General features: G+C 45.4%; 1 protein-coding gene and 1 pseudogene across 2 annotated transcripts in view; one reads left to right on the top strand and one right to left on the bottom strand.

Annotated features, from left to right (window-relative positions):
* Window positions 1-17,455, bottom strand: part of ARMH3 (armadillo like helical domain containing 3) — a 195,356-nt gene that overhangs the window by 4,752 nt on the left and 173,149 nt on the right. The window lies entirely within an intron of this gene.
* LOC108306326 lies at window positions 14,065-16,638 on the top strand (annotated as a pseudogene). Its single transcript, XR_001826089.2, has one exon. The product of XR_001826089.2 is annotated as an SUZ domain-containing protein 1-like (transcript).

The following is a 17,455-nucleotide window of genomic DNA, read 5'->3' as shown; positions in this document are numbered from 1 at the left end:
TTTTTTGAGATGGAGTTTCACTCTTTGGTGCCCAGGCTGCAGTGCAGTAGTGCAATCTCAGCTCACTGCAACCTCCGCCTCCCAGGTTCAAGCAATTCTCCTGTCTCAACCTCCCGAGTAGCTGGTATTACAGGTGCCCACCACCATGCCCGGCTAATTTTTGTATTTTTAGTAGAGACAGGGTTTCACCATATTGGTCAGGCTGGTCTCAAAGTCCTGACCTCAGGTGATCCACCCACCTTTGCCTCCCAAAGTGCTAGGATTACAGGTGTGAGCCACTGTGCCTGGTCAAATTTCTAATCTTTTTTTTTTTTTCTTTTTTGAGACAGAGTCTCACACGGTTGCCCAGGCTGGAGTGCAGTAGTGCAATCCCGGCTCAGTGCAACCTCTGCCTCCTGGGTTCAAGCAATTCTCACGCCTCAGCCTCCCAAGTAGCTGGGATTACAGGCGCATGCCACCATAGCCGGCTAATTTTTGCATTTTTAGTAGAGACGGGTTTTTCCATGTTGGGCAAGCTGGTCTTGAACTCCTGATCTCAGCAGATTCACCCACGTTGGCCTCCAAAAATGCTGGGATTACAGGAATGAACCATTGCACCCAGCCTGACTTTCTAATCTCTTCTATTCCCTGCCTTCCTGACCAGCCCAACCTGGCCACGAAGTCTGTTTACTCTGACTATGGTAAAAGAACATGAGAAGAGGTTACAGAACAGTGAGCTTCTCAGTTAACCAGTACCCCTGACACCACAAATGTGCTCTCAGTCTTATCCTGAAGCTTTCCCTGGCCAGGTTGTCGAAGTTGTTGAGTAAGATTTTGCCAATGTCTCCTTCCTTCTCCCGTTCTGGGAACCACATTTCTTCAGTCTTGGGATGTTCCTCAGCACCATCTGCTACTTGTTTTCATTGCTCAGTGCCAACTCAGTCTTCTTATCCAGTGCCTGGATTGAACTTTTGGGCATCCCAGTCTTTAGGTATAAGGTACACTTTCAAGACTCAGCTAGAGCCTTTGTTTTCAGGGGTTTCTCTCCCACAAAACCTGACTTTCTATGGGGGAGGATTCAGACTTCCACTGACTCCAGGAACCTTGAATATCTGTGGTTATAGAAGGAAGGGACTGTTCATAGACAGGCCAGATGTGACTTCAGCTTATGAGATCAAGGATTGAAGGCACGGACAGTCAGGGAGAGAGGCACTACACATCAAGTCAGAAGAAGTGAGCTAGGAGAACGGGGAGGGCAGGAGAGGGAATGATCGTTCACTCTGGGCATCTGAGCGAAGTTGATTTGACCTGGAGGAAAGTCTATGGCATCATGGAGAGCTCCCTGCTCAGTAGGGACCTTGGAGGAATAAGTGGGTGACAAGGAACACACAGTGCTGATAGAAGGGAGTGGGGGGCTGGGAAGAGGAAATAAGCCAGAGTCAGGATGGAGTACAGGCTCCTGAGGGGCCCAAAGGCGCCTTTGCACTGTTCCCTGCAGCAGTCCAAATTTATGCCAGGCAGCCTTCACTTTGTAGCAAACACTCTCCCTGCCAAAAATTCTCAAAGACAGAGAAGGGCTGGAGGGCACAGGGAAGGCTTGTGTCCCTATGGGAGAGTTTACCGAGCTCGGGTTTGGAGGGAAGGATCAGCTAGGACAAAGGTCCGGCCCATCTTTCTTCCCTTCAGACACTCAGCTGCATAAGCTCATTTTGCCTGGTGTGTCCCACAGACAGTACTATAGCCTGGTTCCTGCTTATCTTTTCCATTTGTCAGTTCTACAGGCAGGAGGACTGGTACCCAGCAACTGCAGTCACCCACAAAGTAATCTGGTCCTCTCATGCACGTGGGCTGTACTCGTGGCTGGAATATCTGCAGCCAAGGTCTTGGCTCAGAAGTGAATGGCTCAAGCCCAGAAAAAGGCAAAATTCCTCCAAGATGGAATCAGCCCTTAGGAACCAGGCAGAATAGAATAATACATGTTTTCCTATGCCCTGAATTCTGGGGAGCCTCAGCAATGCCTAAGACCTAGCAACTTGGGCTCAGCCTTCCCTGAGGGGCTTCAGGTGCCAAAGGACAAACATGCTAAAGCCAAGTTCTGCAAAAAAGGTACTGCATGTGAAGAGATGGCTGTACCTTATGACTACATCCTGACAGCCTCAGGCTGCAGGTAAGGTAAGGCTGCTTTCATCACCTGGACCTTCTCCTCTTGCCAGGGCAGGGTAGAAGGTCTAAGGTCTCATTTAGAAGAGTGATTTCTTCCTATCCCAATATAGCTGGCTTTTGCCAGCATGGTTTAGTTTAGGTTGATTACAGGGAGATGAGAGCAGAGAAGGCCCCTGAGCTACTAGCTCCTTGGAAGAAAACCAGAAGCAGCCGGACACGGTGGCTCATGCCTGTAATCCCAGCACTTTGGGAGGCGAAGGCAGGCAGATCACCTGAGGTCAGGAGTTTGAGACCAGCTTGGCCAACATAATGAAACCCTGTCTATACTAAAAATACAAACATTAGTGGTGGTACACACCTGTAATCCTAGCAACTCGGGAGGCTGAGGCAGGAGAATGGCTTGAACCCAGGAGGCAGCAGATGCAGTAAGCCATGATCGCGCCACTGTACTCCTGCCTGGTGTCAGAGTGAGACCCTGTCTCAAGAAAACCAGACGCCTGGCTGGATTTACAGTGCACATGATCTCAGCTCTCTTGTCCAGACACTGCCTGATGCTACCTACCCCTTTCCCTGGCCCTTTGTTGTGGGCTTACTTCCTTTCTTCCTCTTATACCTAAGGGAAGTTACCTGTCAGTTCATCTAGTCTCTGCTGTCTCCTGCCCTTGTCAATTTTCTTTTACTCCCAAGGAAAAAGACATTCCTAGGCTCAGGTCTGGGCCCCAGCCCATCCAAGACTTCAGAACACTAGCAGGTACTTGCCTAGCCTGGGACTTTGCTTTCTGTAGCTTCAGACTTAAGGCACATATCTCATTTGAGTTTCAGCACTAGCATGAAATGGGAAATGGCAAGGGCCACACTTAGGCAGAGCGCCATCTCCCAGAGCCCCTGCCTAAAGACCTGAGGCTTTACCGCAATTTGCAGCCTCAGTATCTGCTTCCTGGGAATGCTAAAGGTCCCTCTCAGATTGAAATCCCTTTCCAATCCATCAGGTAACAGTCTATGCCCCTGTAAGCACAAGGCTACCTTCTTTCATCAGCTGTTGGGCTTGTGGGCTTCCTAGAATCATGCCAACCATCTCAGCTCAAGGTAGCTTCAAAGTCAGTAAGTCACCTGCAGGTTACACGCTCTCCAAAGAATCCTCACACCACCACCTATGACCCTCAGGTGACAGACACCTGGGTCCTGGCAAGAGCCTGACAGAAAGTTAACTGAGCTGGCCAGATGCAGTGGCTCATTCCTGTAATCCCAGCACTTTGGGAGACCAAGGCAGGCAGATCACTTGAGGTCAGGAGTTCGAGACCAGCTTGGCCAAGATGGTGAAATCCCATCTCTACTAAAAATACAAAAATTAGCCAGGTGTGGTAAGTGGGCACCTGTAATTCCAGCTATTTGGGAGGCTGAGGCAGGAGAATCGCTTGAACCTGGGAGGCGGAGGCTAACTTCACAGTCCAGGAGGTGCCTGCCTATTTCAAACAGTCCCAAAGATTCTATATGCATAAGTGATTCTTCACCACAAAGGAACATCATCTGGATTCAAGTGGAAGACAAAGGACACACAAATGGCCTCAGTTTCAAAGATCTCATGCCCTCTTCTTAGCCTTCAAACACTTTGCCTCAACTTAGGGGAGGGAAAGACAAAGTGGGCAACGTTTGGGAGGGCCTAAACATCTGCCCCTGAAATCTCTGGAGGTAAGGGGCCTGAGAGGACAGCAAAGTCATTAAGAACATAGGCTTGAAGTCAGAGACTTAAGTTTTAGTCCCCAATCAACCACTAATTAGCAACATGAATTTATACAAGCTTCCTAATCTCTTTGAGCCTCAGTTGTCAGTATCTATAAAATTAAGACAACACCATCTACATCTTACAAGGCTGATATGAGGACAACATGAGCTAATGACTGTACAATGCCTGGCACATGATCAATAGTCAATAATAGTTACTTATTTTATAATGAAAGCCTTTCTGGTGGCAAGGGATATTTGGAAGTTCTGGTTGTCTCCAGATAGTTCTAACCGTAAGCCAGGAGCTAGGGCCTCATACATCTTCATTCAGCCTATGCAGATTCTGGTGAAGAGGAAACAACATCGTCTATGCTTTTTCTCCCCCACGAGACCAAGTCTTGCTCTGTCACCCAGGCTGGAGTGCAGTGGTGCAATCTCAGCTCACTGCAACCTCTGCCTCCCAGGTTCAAGCAGCCTCCTTGGGACTATAGGCGCGCACCACGACACCCGGCTAATTTTTTTGTTATTTTTAGTAGAGAACGGGTTTCACTGTGTTGGCCATGCTGGTCTCAAACTCCTGACCTTGTGATCTGCCTTGGCCTCTCAAAGTGCTGGGATTACAGGCGTGAGCCAACATACCCAGCCAACACTGTCTATTCAATGTGAAAGCAAGCCTACCACAATGACCTCACCATCTTCAATGTAACTAGCAACGCATCAGCCAGAACTCCGAGAATAGCCAGTATAACTTTGGTAGTGCAAAGTGACACAGGTTATACCAAAGAAAAACTAAGCAGAGAGGCCTGGTTTTGCATGATGCAGGTTGTGAGGCTGTTGGTCACATCAGGATCAGGATGTCTTCAAGACAGGAAGCAGATGAGATTCCAATGCACAAAGTTAGTTCAAAATTGCTAAGTTTCAGACACATACACACCCTAGCACATGTAATATGCATTCCTCACAGACTATTCAGTAACCTGTGCTCCATTTATTTCAGCAAGGCCTTTGAAACACAAAATAATTCTAGCCTGAAGGTAGCAGCGGCAAAACAAAAATCGTCAACGTGGAAAAGTTCCTGGCAATGGCTATTCAGTCTCAATGCCAGAGGGCTTTACCCTGTGCCTGAAAAATTACTCAGTTTCAAATCTCTGTTGACCTGAATTCCCAGCAGAATAACAGTGAGAGGATAACTAAGTAATAGGATATGACCTGACAGCAAACTTGTGTTCATTACTTTCTTCCCAATTTAAGCTGACATTGACAGTTTAACATGTTTGGGGAAAACATGTGAGGCTGCCAACAGCCCTCTCCCAACCAGGGCAACATGTATGGTCTTTCCTAGGGGCCAGGCTGCCAGATGAGGATGAGACCACAAGATACCAACAGAAAAGCTTACAGAGATTAGAGACTTTTTTTTTGAGACAGAGTTTCGCTCTTGTTGCCCAGGCTGGACTGCAATGGCACGATCTTAGCTCACCACAACCTCTGCCTTCCAGGCTCAAGCAATTCTCCTGCCTCCCAAGTAGCTGGGATTATAGGCATGTGCCACCACACAGGGCTAATTTTGTATTTTTAGTAGAGATAGGGTTTCTCCAGGTTGGTCAGGCTGGTCTTGAACACGTGACCTCAGATGATCTGCCTGCCTCGGCCTCCCAAAATGTTGAGATTATAGGTATGAGCCACCACACCCAGCCCAGAGACTTCTTACAGAATAGGAAATGAACATGGAACCTAAGAGGATGGTAGTGGGGGGTAAAGAGGCTACGACATCAGAAACCTGGGTTCAAATTTTGGCACCATCATTGACTTTGACCTGGGTTTTAGTTTCCTTAATGGTGAAATAGTCATAATACTACCTTCTTATAATATTATGAAGATTAGAGATAGTATACAAAATACATATAAAAAATAAATGATAGAGTCTAAGCAAACAGAAGGTGCCAAATGGATGAAGGCTATTGATTTGGAAACAAATAGGAAACATGGAAACAGAAAAATGGAAGTATCTGATGTGAGTGAGGGGAAAAAAGTTAAGGGGAAAAAAGAAAAAGTGTCTGATGTATTCAAATAAGATGACTCAGCTGTTTACATGGAAGTCAGGAGGGCCTGGAGTTATTCCTAGCATCTGAGGACAGCAATATGGAAAGCAATCATATCTCTTTTTTTGTTTTTATTTTTTAGAGACGAAGTCTCACTCTGTCACCCAGGCTGGAGTGCAGTGGCATAATCTTGATCCACTGCAACCTCCGCCTCCTGCGTTCAAGCAGTTCTCCTGCCTCAGGCTCCCAAGTAGCTGGGATTACAGGTGCCCACCATCACGCCTGGCTAATTTTTGTATTTTTAGTAGAGATCGGGTTTCACCATGTTGGCCAGGCTGGTCTCGAACTCCTGACCTCATGTGATCCATCTGCCTCAGCCTCTCAAAATGTTGGGATTACAGGCATGAGCCACCGCACCCAACTATCATACCTCTTTTTGGCCAAGTGCTACTACATGGACAGAACCATAGAAATAATAGTTCTGGACCAGGTACAGTGGCTCACACCTGTAATCGCAGCACTTTGGGAGGCCAAGGTGGGAAGACTGCTTGAGGCCAGGAGTTCAAGACTAGCGTGGGTAATAGAGTGAGACTCCATCTCTGTTTTATTTTTATTTTTCTGAGACAAGGTCTCACTCTGTCACCCAGGCTGGAGTACAGTGGCATGATCACAGCTCACTGCGGCTTCGACCTTTTGGGCTCAAGTGATTCTCCCACCTCAGCCTCCCAAAGTGCTGGAATCACAGGTGTGACAATATATATAACACAAATATATATATTATATATATAAAAAAAAAGTAATAGTTTTGGGAGGAACCTTTGAAATCACTTACTTTGTTCATGGCCCTCATTTCACAGAGGGAGAAATAAATGTCCAGAAAGATTGTAAATTGCCCAAGTCATAAAACTGGGATTGTATACCAGAATTTTCTCTCAATCCAGCACTCTTCCTATACTAGCAGGCTGGTCTAACCTGGGGCACATTCTTGGGTTTACAGGCTAAACTTGGTCTTCAGAGATCAAAGATTCAAGGAATTCAAACTTGCTTCTCCTAAGAAGTTTGGAAGTACAATTTGTGGAGAATTAAGAAAGTAAACGGGTAGGCTGAGCGTGGTGGCTCACGCCTGTAATCTCAGCACTTTGGGAGGCCGAGGCAGACAGATCACCTGAGGTCAGGAGTTCAAGACCAGCCTGGCCAACATGGTGAAACCCTGTCTTAAAAAAAACATAAATAAATAAAAGAAAAAAGAAAAAAAAAAAAAGAAAGTAAACTGGTGAAGGCTTGATTTGCTGTTTGAGCTTTAATGACTACCCAGCTTCTTAGGACTCCAGGGTTTGACAATTTCCAATACTAGCAGTGGAACACCGTGCTCAACCCTGCTGATAGTTGGTGTAAACCAACAAAATTTTACAGACCACTCCAAACTCATTATCAGCAATATCTGATTTTAGCTGCTATTTTGATTACTCAATACTCATTTTGAAGCTTGAAATTCAAAGGTCTTCAATTGGGCTTCCATTGATCTTCAAATGGGCTTTTTAGGTCTCTCCCATCCTGTGGTCTTCAGTCTTGGGATGGGGTATTGAAAGGATTCAATAAATCCCTTCTACAATGAATGCTCCTATCTCAAGGCCAATCTCTATTTTCCCAAAGAGACTGTCATCATTCTGTGCAGTTCTGTTTTAACCCTGTCCAACTCCTAATCATAAAAAAATTCATCTCTGGATGACTTGAGACATATACAGGAGTCAAAATGGAATCAGGAGGAAAAAAAGATAAAAAGGCTTTTTATAGGATTTTCGCAATTTCCATCTATCTGTCCCACTGGATTCCTGACCACTGTTCTACTTCAGCTGTTTACTCATTAGAGAACATGATTTTTTGAACCCATTTCTTCCACAAAGCAGGAAAGGACAGCCTGAGTCATCAAACTCTGAAAACACAAACAAGAGCATCACCAGGCATAAGTCCAGACACTGCTCTTGCTTCTCCTTCCCATAGTGTGGAGGGGGCTGGGCAGGCACTATTTTATTCTGCAAGCTGATAATGGAGAAATAATGAGTTTGGTCCATGGCAAGCTGGGTAATGGAATTTACTCCTCATGGCGGTTCAGTATTTGGGACACATCTATCCTGGTACCCACAGAATCAAGCAGCAAGAAGTCTCTGACCACAAAACAGGTATACAGAAAAAAAAGGACTGAATAATCAGGTTTGCTCCCATGACACCTTTCTAAACTGTTCACTGCTCTGACCTTTCTGACCTCGTGGTCCTAGCCTGTCTTATCCCTAAAAGAAATAGTGCTGGGCCAGGTGTGGTGGCTCATTCCTATAATGCAAGCACTTTGGAAGGCCAAGGCGGGCAGATCACTTGAGGTCAGGAGTTCAAAACCAGTCTGGCCAACATGGTGAAACCACATCTCTACTAAAAATACAAAAATTAGCCGGGTGTGGTAGTGTGCGCCTGTAATCCCAGTTGCTTGGGAGGCTGGGGCAGAGGAATTGCTTAAACCCGGCAGATTAAGGTTACAATGAGCCAAGATCATGCCTGGCAACAGAGTGAGACTCCACTTCAAAATAAATAAATAAATAAAATAAACAGTGGTGAGCATACCTTAGGCCTTCAATAATGATTATTGGCAAATGGACTGCTAGAGGGGAGAGGAAGGTCCAAGCAGCTGCAGGCAGTTTTTAATGGTAAATACACACTGAAGTCTCCCTCTCATCTTCCATAGAGAGACAACATTACAAGTTAAATACACCATTTGTCAGCCAGAAAGGCTGAAGTCATTTTCTTTCTAATACCCAGCAAATTTTGTGAAACTTAAAGGAAGATACCTTTTCCTACAAAAATGAGAATGACTTACTCAGGGCATTGCCTAATTCTCTTCTCTGGATCTGTTATTGGGTCTAAAATGCTCTATAAACTTGGGCAAGAGACTGAAAGAGAAATGGAAGGTCTTATCTTTTATTTCCTCTGAAAGGACTAAATTTAGCCTCCCACTCTTCCTCTGTTTTCCTAAAACCAGGCCTTTCCTAGAACTGGTTATGTGTCTCCTAATGAGGAATAGTCCTCTTTTCTCCCAGAAGCAATAAAGGTCTGTCCCTAACCTTGGAATTTCACCAGCCTAAGCACAGCCTCTCAATGGCATTCTAACAATTATGTTAAGTGGTAGTCAGATGCTGGACAGCTTAGAAGAGGGATTCTGATAAGGAAGAAGCAAAAGCCAATTCTTCTTTCCCTAAAATCCATACTTTTCCAAATTCAAGATTAGTTAAAGCAAAACAAGATGCACAGCACTATGAAGATGTTCTCTAAGTACAGTAAAGATCTTGGCAGATCCCTGTTGGGTCTAGTTGCACCTGGGTGATGAAAAGTTCCAATTAGTAGCCAGTGATAATCACGACAGCATAGTGGTTAAGAGCATAGCTCTAGAGTCAGCCTGCCTGGACTCATAGCCTATCTTCACCAGTTAGCAGCAGGGTGGAGCTGGGTATGCCTATTTCTTCATCTTTACAGTGGGAATACTAATAACTTCGTCATATACAGCTGGTTCTGAGGACTAAATAAGACAATGTATTGAAAGCTTTCTGTGCTTGGCACACAGAAAGCACTTAAAAACTGTAGCTGTTACTATTATTTTCTTTTGCCTTGATATGACCCTATGAATAACTATTTTATAGAGCCTGAAATTGGGAGAAGTGACCTATTTCCATAGCTTCCCTTTCAACCCCTTCCATAAATAAAAAAAATTCCTCTCATCCGTCCCCACCCTTTCTGGAAGATAATTGCACTCTATAGGTTTCCCAGTGAGGGATTTCCTGTGGAGGAAAGAATATACTGCTTTAGGGTTGGCGCAGTAGCAGGTGGAGGCAGGCAGAGTGGCAGGCCCTCTCCTAGAGAAACAACATGCCATTACTACTGATTTCCTCACTGAAATCTGTCATAGCTAGACGCTTAGCACTCTGAAGTAGACTCGGTGTGACATTATGATTCATAATACCTAACAGAGTCCTAAGAAACAACAAACAGTCAACATGTTTGTAGACTAATTTAGTAACACAAGCCCAACCAAAAAAGAAAGGAATCTCTCATCAAGGTCACATGGTAAGATTAGAGTTAGACCCTGATGTACCTTCAGTATTGTTTTCAGTACTCTGACAGGCTTCGAAAGCCCTGAGCCAAGTCTTGCCTTTATGGAGCTAACATGCAAATTGAGGAATCAAGATAAACCACCATCAATAACCACCCCCACAGATGTGAGGACATAGAGGGTTGAGCCAGTAGCACTAAGTATGGTTTGGAGTCAGGTGCTTAACTGACCAGTGAATGGGCAGCTGGATTGAGATGAGATAGTGTCACACCTTCTAAGACTGGGAAAATAAGGAACCCAAGGTTTCTTCCCTTTTGTTTACCACCTCTTCCTCTTTTCGTTACTGTGGTAGGTAATTCTGAGTGCAAAATTCTCCACTAGGGTATCAGGGCCCCTGCGACAGCAGCTACAGAAGGGACCAACCATTAGCTTGGACAAATCTGTGACTGGCATCGACAGCTTAGACTCCATCAGGGCAATCACCTGAAAGCCAGATTCTTCAAGACTCAGCCCTGACACTGAAAAAAATAAATCCTGTACAAAGGATGAGCAAAAGATGAAAAGAATGGGAAAGGATGTCACTTTACTCTCAAAATATACAAGCTACAGCTATGGTTTCTCAGAAATTAGGTTTGATCCATTCTGAAATGTCCTTCAGAGGTGTGTTCAATGTAGTGATGGATTCCAACTGCATAAATTCAGCTCAGCTATGCAGTGTACTTATTAGATTAACTGTCCAAAAAAAACAGAGATAACTGTCCAAAACAATCTAAGCAGACAAACATGGTGATCTTTGAGCAGCCAGGTTCAAGGAGCTGCTGAGCCATTTTTAGCACTTGTTTGCATATAGCAACCAAAAGAGTTGTATCTCCAACAACAGGGAAAACAATTCGATTCATGAGCCGAAATGCTAACTAGTACCCAGAGGAGACCGGTCAATTCCTTTACACGCTATCTGCTTACCCTTTTGGTCCATAGCCAGATGGAGGGTCTCAAAGAGGCATAGCGACCAAGCAGACAGTTATAAGGATAAAATATTAGAGACCCAAAAGCTTCAGGTTCAAACGCCCCTTACTGTTTTGAGAGACTTGTAAATGATCAATGTTGGTTAAGGCTAGAACTTGGACCCCAGAATAGAGGGGAAAAAATGGGGAAAGAGAATATCAGAAATGTTTTAGTAAATTATCTTAAAAAGGACATAAAAATGTTCACTATATATACCATTTCCAGTATCCACTTGAGACTTCCTTCTGTAGTAACTGAGAAAAGAGCAGGAAAGAAAGAGAATGAAGCAGGAGATTTTATATATATATATATATATATATATATATATATATATATATATAGTTAATGTAAGGGAAGATTCTCTGAAAAATATGTGAAATTCAAAAAATTCAGTTGAGTCAGAGTATATAGTATTTTGTTTGTTTATTGAGTATGCAGTATTTTAAAGTAGTTCAGAATTTCCACTTGCAGTCATGATAGAGTGAGAACTGGGAAACAATTCTTGTCAGATACTGAATAACAGGCAGTACAGGATAGGAATCCTAAGAGAAGGAAAACAAGGGGAACTTCAAGGTTCTGCTGAGCTAAGGAGACGTATCAGAGTTTGGGGAGGCAGATTATCAAAGAGGAGGGAGATAGGCAGAGAAAGAGCTTCAGAAATTTGCACAGTGTTTCCACTGAATTTGTTCCTAAATATTAATAATATGGATTGCATATGTTGGGTATGACTCAACTAGGGCAGACAAAAAAAAAAAAAAAAAAAACAAAAACAAAAAAACTAAGAATTTGTAAGCTGAACAATTCTCAAGAGTTCACACAGGACTGGGAGATGTTTGAATTTTGACTAACCAGAATGAAGAGTACTTGTTGAATACCTAGGGCATTCAAACATGATGCCAGAATAGTTACGCATTAGCAGTGGCACTAAACTAGCCCTAAAGTCTACTTTAAACTTACCCAAATGAAGCTTTCAAAAATGCGTCAGAAGGATTGTACTGCTCCATAAATATTTTACCTGCCTTCCTGAATAAAGTCCAACACAATTTAAAGAATGGCAACAAAATCTAGCACCCAACTTCAATAAAAATCACCAGACTTGAAGCAGAAAAATGTGACCTATAACCAAGAGAAACAGCAGTCAATAGAAACAGACCCAGAAATGAGGGAATGATGAAGTTAGCAACAATGACATTTAAGGATCTATTATTTTAAAGACACATTAACATAATAAAGAGAAAAATGGTAGATATAAGGCACATCATAATAAAAATAGTGTTAAAGGAAGAATAGTAAAAGCAGCTAGAGAAAAAAAAGATACATTATATACATAGGAACGAAGATAAGAATTCATATTTCTTGCCAGAAAGTATGTAAGCCAGAAGACAATGTAATAATAATATTTGTTCTGACAGGAAAAGAAAAAGAGTTAACTCAGAATCCTATGTCCAGCAAAAAACATCATTCAGAAATGAGACTAAAATAAAGACCTTTTCAAACAATCTGAGATAATGTGTTGCCAAAAGTCCTGCACTACAAAAGATATTAAAAGCTGTTCTTGGCTGGATGCAGTGGCTCACACCTATAATCCCAGCATTCTGGGATGCCAAGGTGGTGGGGGGGTGGTGGATCACGAAGTCAGGAGTTCAAGATCAGCCTGGTCAACAAGGCGAAAACCCGTCACTAAATACAAAAATTAGCCAGGCATAGTGGTGCACACTGTAATCCTAGCTACGTGGGAGGCTGGGGCAGAAGAATTGCTTGAAGCTAGGAGGTGAAGGTTGCAGTGAGCTGAACTGTATCCCTGCACTCCAGGCTGGGTGACAGAGCAAGACTCCATCTCAAAAAAAAAAAAAAAAAAAGTTCTTATATCACCTGTATCTATAAATAATAAAGAGCACTGGAAATAAATACATGGGTAAATAGAAATTATTTTTTCACAAATTTAAAAATGAGGAAAAAGATAATTGACTCTTTGAAGCAAAAAATAACAACAATGTACAGTGAAATTAAAACAACCCCAGAAGAAAAATGTATGACACAATAGTACCAATGAAAGAATAGGGCAATGGAAACATACTATTATAAGGTTTTTACATGTAATGTGAAATAATATAGCATTATTTTGAAGGCACACTGTGGCCAGGTGCAGTGGCACATGCCTGAAATCCCAGCACTTTGGGAGGCCGAGACAGGCAGATCACTTGAGGTCAGAAGTTCGAGACCAGCCTGGCCAACACGGTGAAACTCTGTCTCTCTAAAAATAGAAAAATTAGCTGGCCGTGGTGGCGCATGCCTGTAATCCCAACTACTGGGGAGACTGAGGCAGGAGAATCTCGTGAACATGGGAGGGGGAGGTTGTAGTGAGCCAAGATTATATCACTGCACTCCAGACCTGGCAAAAGGTCTGGAGTGCAGTGGTATAATCTTTTTAGGGTATAATTTTTTGAGACTCCATCTGAAAAAATTGAGATATATCTTTTTTTTTTTTTTTTTTTTCAGGACGGGGTTTCACCATGTTGGTCAGGCTGGTCTTGAACTCCCGACCTCAGGTGATCCGCCCGCCTTGGCCTCCAAAGTGCCTGGATTACAGGCATGAGCCACCACGCCCGGCCGAGATACATCACTTTTTGAGACTCCATCTCAAAAAATAACATAAAGGTACACTGTGATAAGTTAAAGATGTATATCATAAGCTTTACAGCAACCACTAAAAAAATAAAAATAGGGCGTGGTGGCTCACACCTTTAATCTCAGCACTTTGGGAGGCTGAGGTGGGCGGATCACGAGGTCAGGATGTTCTTCAAGACCAGACTGGCTAACATGGTGAAACCCCATCTACTAAAAAATAAAAAAATTAGCTGAGCGTGGTGGCTCGTGCCTGTAATTCCAGCTACTTGGGAGGCTGAGATAGGAGAATTGCTTGAACTGGGACCCGCGAGGCGGAGGTTGCAGCGAGGCGGAGGTTGCAGCGAGCCGAGATCGCGCCATTGCACTTCAGCCTGGGCTGAGCAAGACTCCAACACAAGAAAAAAAAGGCGGGGAGGAGGGATAACGGCGAGTAAAATGGAAGATGAGGAGGAGGTCGCTGAGAGCTGGGAAGAGGCAGCAGACAACGGGCAGGAAATCCAAATCTCCTCCCAAAGTGCCCATTGTGATTCAGGACACAGATCCGTATCCTCAAAAGGCCTACCAGCAACAGTGTGGTCAACAGCCCCAACTCCACTAGCAGGCCCACCCTTCTGGTCAAGGCCCTAGCACAGCGGGAGGCTGAGTACACCGAGGCCCGGAAGCAGACCCTGGGCAGCGCCAGCCCAGAGGAGGGGCAGGAGAAACCCATCCTCGACAGGCCAACCAGGATTTCCCAACCCGAAGACAGCAGGCAGGCAGCCCAAAAATGTGATCAGACAGCCTTTGGGTCCTGATGGGTCACAAGGCTTCACAGCGCAGATAAATGCAGGCAAGAAAAGATGCCACCGTCGCTGCCTCCTGGGTCGTCTGCCACGGGTTGCACTGCTGCGGCAGACAGCTGGACTTGAGCAGAAAGAACGACCTGACTTACTTGCACTGTGATCCCCCTTGCTCCGCCCACTGTGACCTTGAACCCCATGCACTGTGACCTCCCCCCTCTCCCCCTTCCCACTGTGATTGGCACGTCGACAAGGGCTGTCCCAAGGCAATGGAAAGGGAAAGGGTGGGAGTTAGGGGAAGGTTGGGGGGACCCACCAAGGACTCAGAGTAGAGAGTCAGACAGTACCACTTGGGGTAAAGCCAGTTCCAGCAACAACAGTTTATCATGGTCATTAATTTGGGATTTCAAAACACAAATGAGAACTCACACCCACCTACCCCCAAGTGCATGTTTTCATCACTTAAGAAGTAAGTTCCATTTGAAAATATCTTTTCTTTTTTTTCTTCCTATTTTTATTTGTTTATACAAATATCTGATTTGCAAGAAAAAGCACATGGGAGGGGTTTTAGTGGTTTAATGAATTTTTAATTGAGAAAGGTCAGTTTGGTAGTCTACTTAAAAATGTTTCTGAGAAATTCACTAGAAACAGTAACCAATAGGATTTTGGTGAGTTTAGCTTCTTTATTCCTACTGCCGCCCGGAAAAGGGGCAGGGCTCTGCAGCCACCAGGACAGATGAGCGCCCCATGCCTATACCTCCCTCCCTGAGCTAAGTCCCAGGGCATCTGGGCCTTGCCTGGAGACTGGGCTAGCTCTGTAGGCTCAGAGAGCCTGGGGAGGGTACCAACCCCACCTCTAGTATTTTGGGAGATAGGGAAAGTGAACAGACTTCCCCTTCCCATACCCCTCAGGGTGGTTCCCTACCAGCCAGGCTTACTACTTCTAGAGGAGAGCAGAGTGCCAGGGAGTGAGATTGCATCCCTGGGCTTAGCAGTGAAGGAGAGGAGACTTGTTTAGTATTTTGCCATCAACACAAGGAAAACCAGGAGAGAGTCTGGCTCCAGGACTCTAAGCCTTCTGCCTCGTACAGTCAGAAGGTGGATAGGTCTTCCCACTCCAGCATGGCTTGAACTCTTAAGGGTCTGTGGTGCTCCATCTCCATTGCTGGCCCTAGCTCAGTAACTATACCTGGTACATTTCATGTGTGCAATCAGTAACTTGAAGGCAGAACATTCTGAATAAAGTTGGAAATATAACAGCTTTGTTTTGCAAAGATTGATGACAGACTGTTTTCTCAGAGCCTGAGACTACCCATCACCCCTTTTTCCAGTGAGGGCTTGGAATGAAGGCAGTTTCCCCTCTGTCCCTGGAGCCAGGGGTTTACTTTGGCTCCTTGAGGTGGAAGAGGCTAAGAGGGCAGCTGCCCAGAGTGGCTCTGTGTGGACCCGGCTTTTCTCAGGCTTCCTGATCCCTTCCGTTGCACTACGCCTTATCCCTCAGCCAGCCAGACGGCCTCCCCACTCCTGACCAGCAGATATGTTTCGGAGTGGTTGGTGTGGTTTTGTGATTAGGGCAGCATGTGTTGGCCAAGGTGGCAAGCTGAGTCTCACAGGCTCACTCCACCGTTGGTTCCCTGTGGGAATGGTAGGCCAGGCCCAGAAAACCATGCTCCACCACGTCCTCCCCTCCAGAGGAAGGGCCAGTTGCCAGCTGTTAGCAGCTAGTCCACGGCACAGCCTTCTGCCTGTGTGAAGCCAGCCATTCCCTGTGAGCAAAGCTGGAACCAGAGCTTCAGTCAGTAAGAGGGAGGATTACCTTCAGGAGAAGGCAAGGAAGAAGTTGGCTGCTACCTTTATATTCCACTGCCCTAACCAAGTGTCCCCATTCTAAATGTATAGTGTCCATCCCTCATGTAACAATGGTTTCCCGCCCAAAGTGAGACTGTCCTTTCAATTGGACAAGGGTATAGAGGTAGTCCAAGTGGGAAGGCCAGAAGTGCTCGTTAACCACCCACTGGGACCACCTGTTCTTGCCCCACTACTCTCTAGTAGGGGCCAAAGTAAAGAGTGGCCAGTGGGTGGCTGTGGATTGAGGATGTGGCAGGGACTGGTCCTCCCACCTCCCTCTGGCCAAAGATGGGCTTAGCCCACTGTGTGCCTGTCAACCACCCACCAGCAGTGATGCCCTGGGCTTCCCAAATGGAGAGGTGGTAGGCAATGTTTTTAAAAAGAAAGAAAACAGGAAACTGTATTATGTTGGGGGAGGCGGGAGGGGAGATGAGGAAACTGTTTAGATTTTGTGTGTGGGAGGGTATTTTTTTGGGGTAGTCATCTATAACTTTCCTAAGTGCTTTTTTTCCTTTTCTTTTTTAAAGTGAGTTGCAGGCTTTGGCTTGGAAAACCCCAGGGGGATGGGGGTTAGAAACCTGAGGCTGCTGCCCCTTTATCTCCCTTCACAGTACTGTCCCCGTCTCCCAGTTCCTTCCTGACTCCATGGGCCAGGCCTCAGACCTTCCAGCTAACCGCTTCCCATGAGCCACTACTCTGATGTTAGCCTACAACCAAAGGAGCTGGGGGGTCCAGGCCTGGTGACCAGCCTTTCTCAGCCCACTCAATCAGGGTGCTCCCCACCTGCAGACAGGAGGCAACACCCTATCTGCTACCATCAGCCCCTTCCAGAGCCCACCTACACCGCCTAGCCCTGCCCTGCCCAGCCCAGCCATACCCTACTGTGCCCCATCTGGGGGTGCCCTGCTCAGGGATGGGCTGGCAGAGCTGTACCCAGCCTCCCTGGTAAGCAGAGACTCAAGAAACCTCTGAGGTCCTGTTCTCTGGCCGTGTGATCCCAGGGGTATACACGGGCCCCTTAGGTGTCTGAACAGAAGGGCATGGGAGGAAGGGCCGAATCCCTGCAGTCTTACTCTGCTGGTGTAGCAAGCAGCTACCCACTCCCACCCCACCCTGCACCACGGACTCCTGAGTCGGCAGATTAAGCATTTTATAAATTGTATTTTAAATACATGTTTTAAACTTGTCAAAAAGATAAA

Source organism: Cebus imitator, unplaced genomic scaffold (genome assembly GCF_001604975.1).
Source record: "Cebus imitator isolate Cc_AM_T3 unplaced genomic scaffold, Cebus_imitator-1.0 Scaffold71, whole genome shotgun sequence".
Classification (NCBI taxonomy): Eukaryota; Metazoa; Chordata; class Mammalia; order Primates; family Cebidae; genus Cebus; species Cebus imitator.
This window is presented reverse-complemented; position numbering and strand designations above follow the sequence as displayed.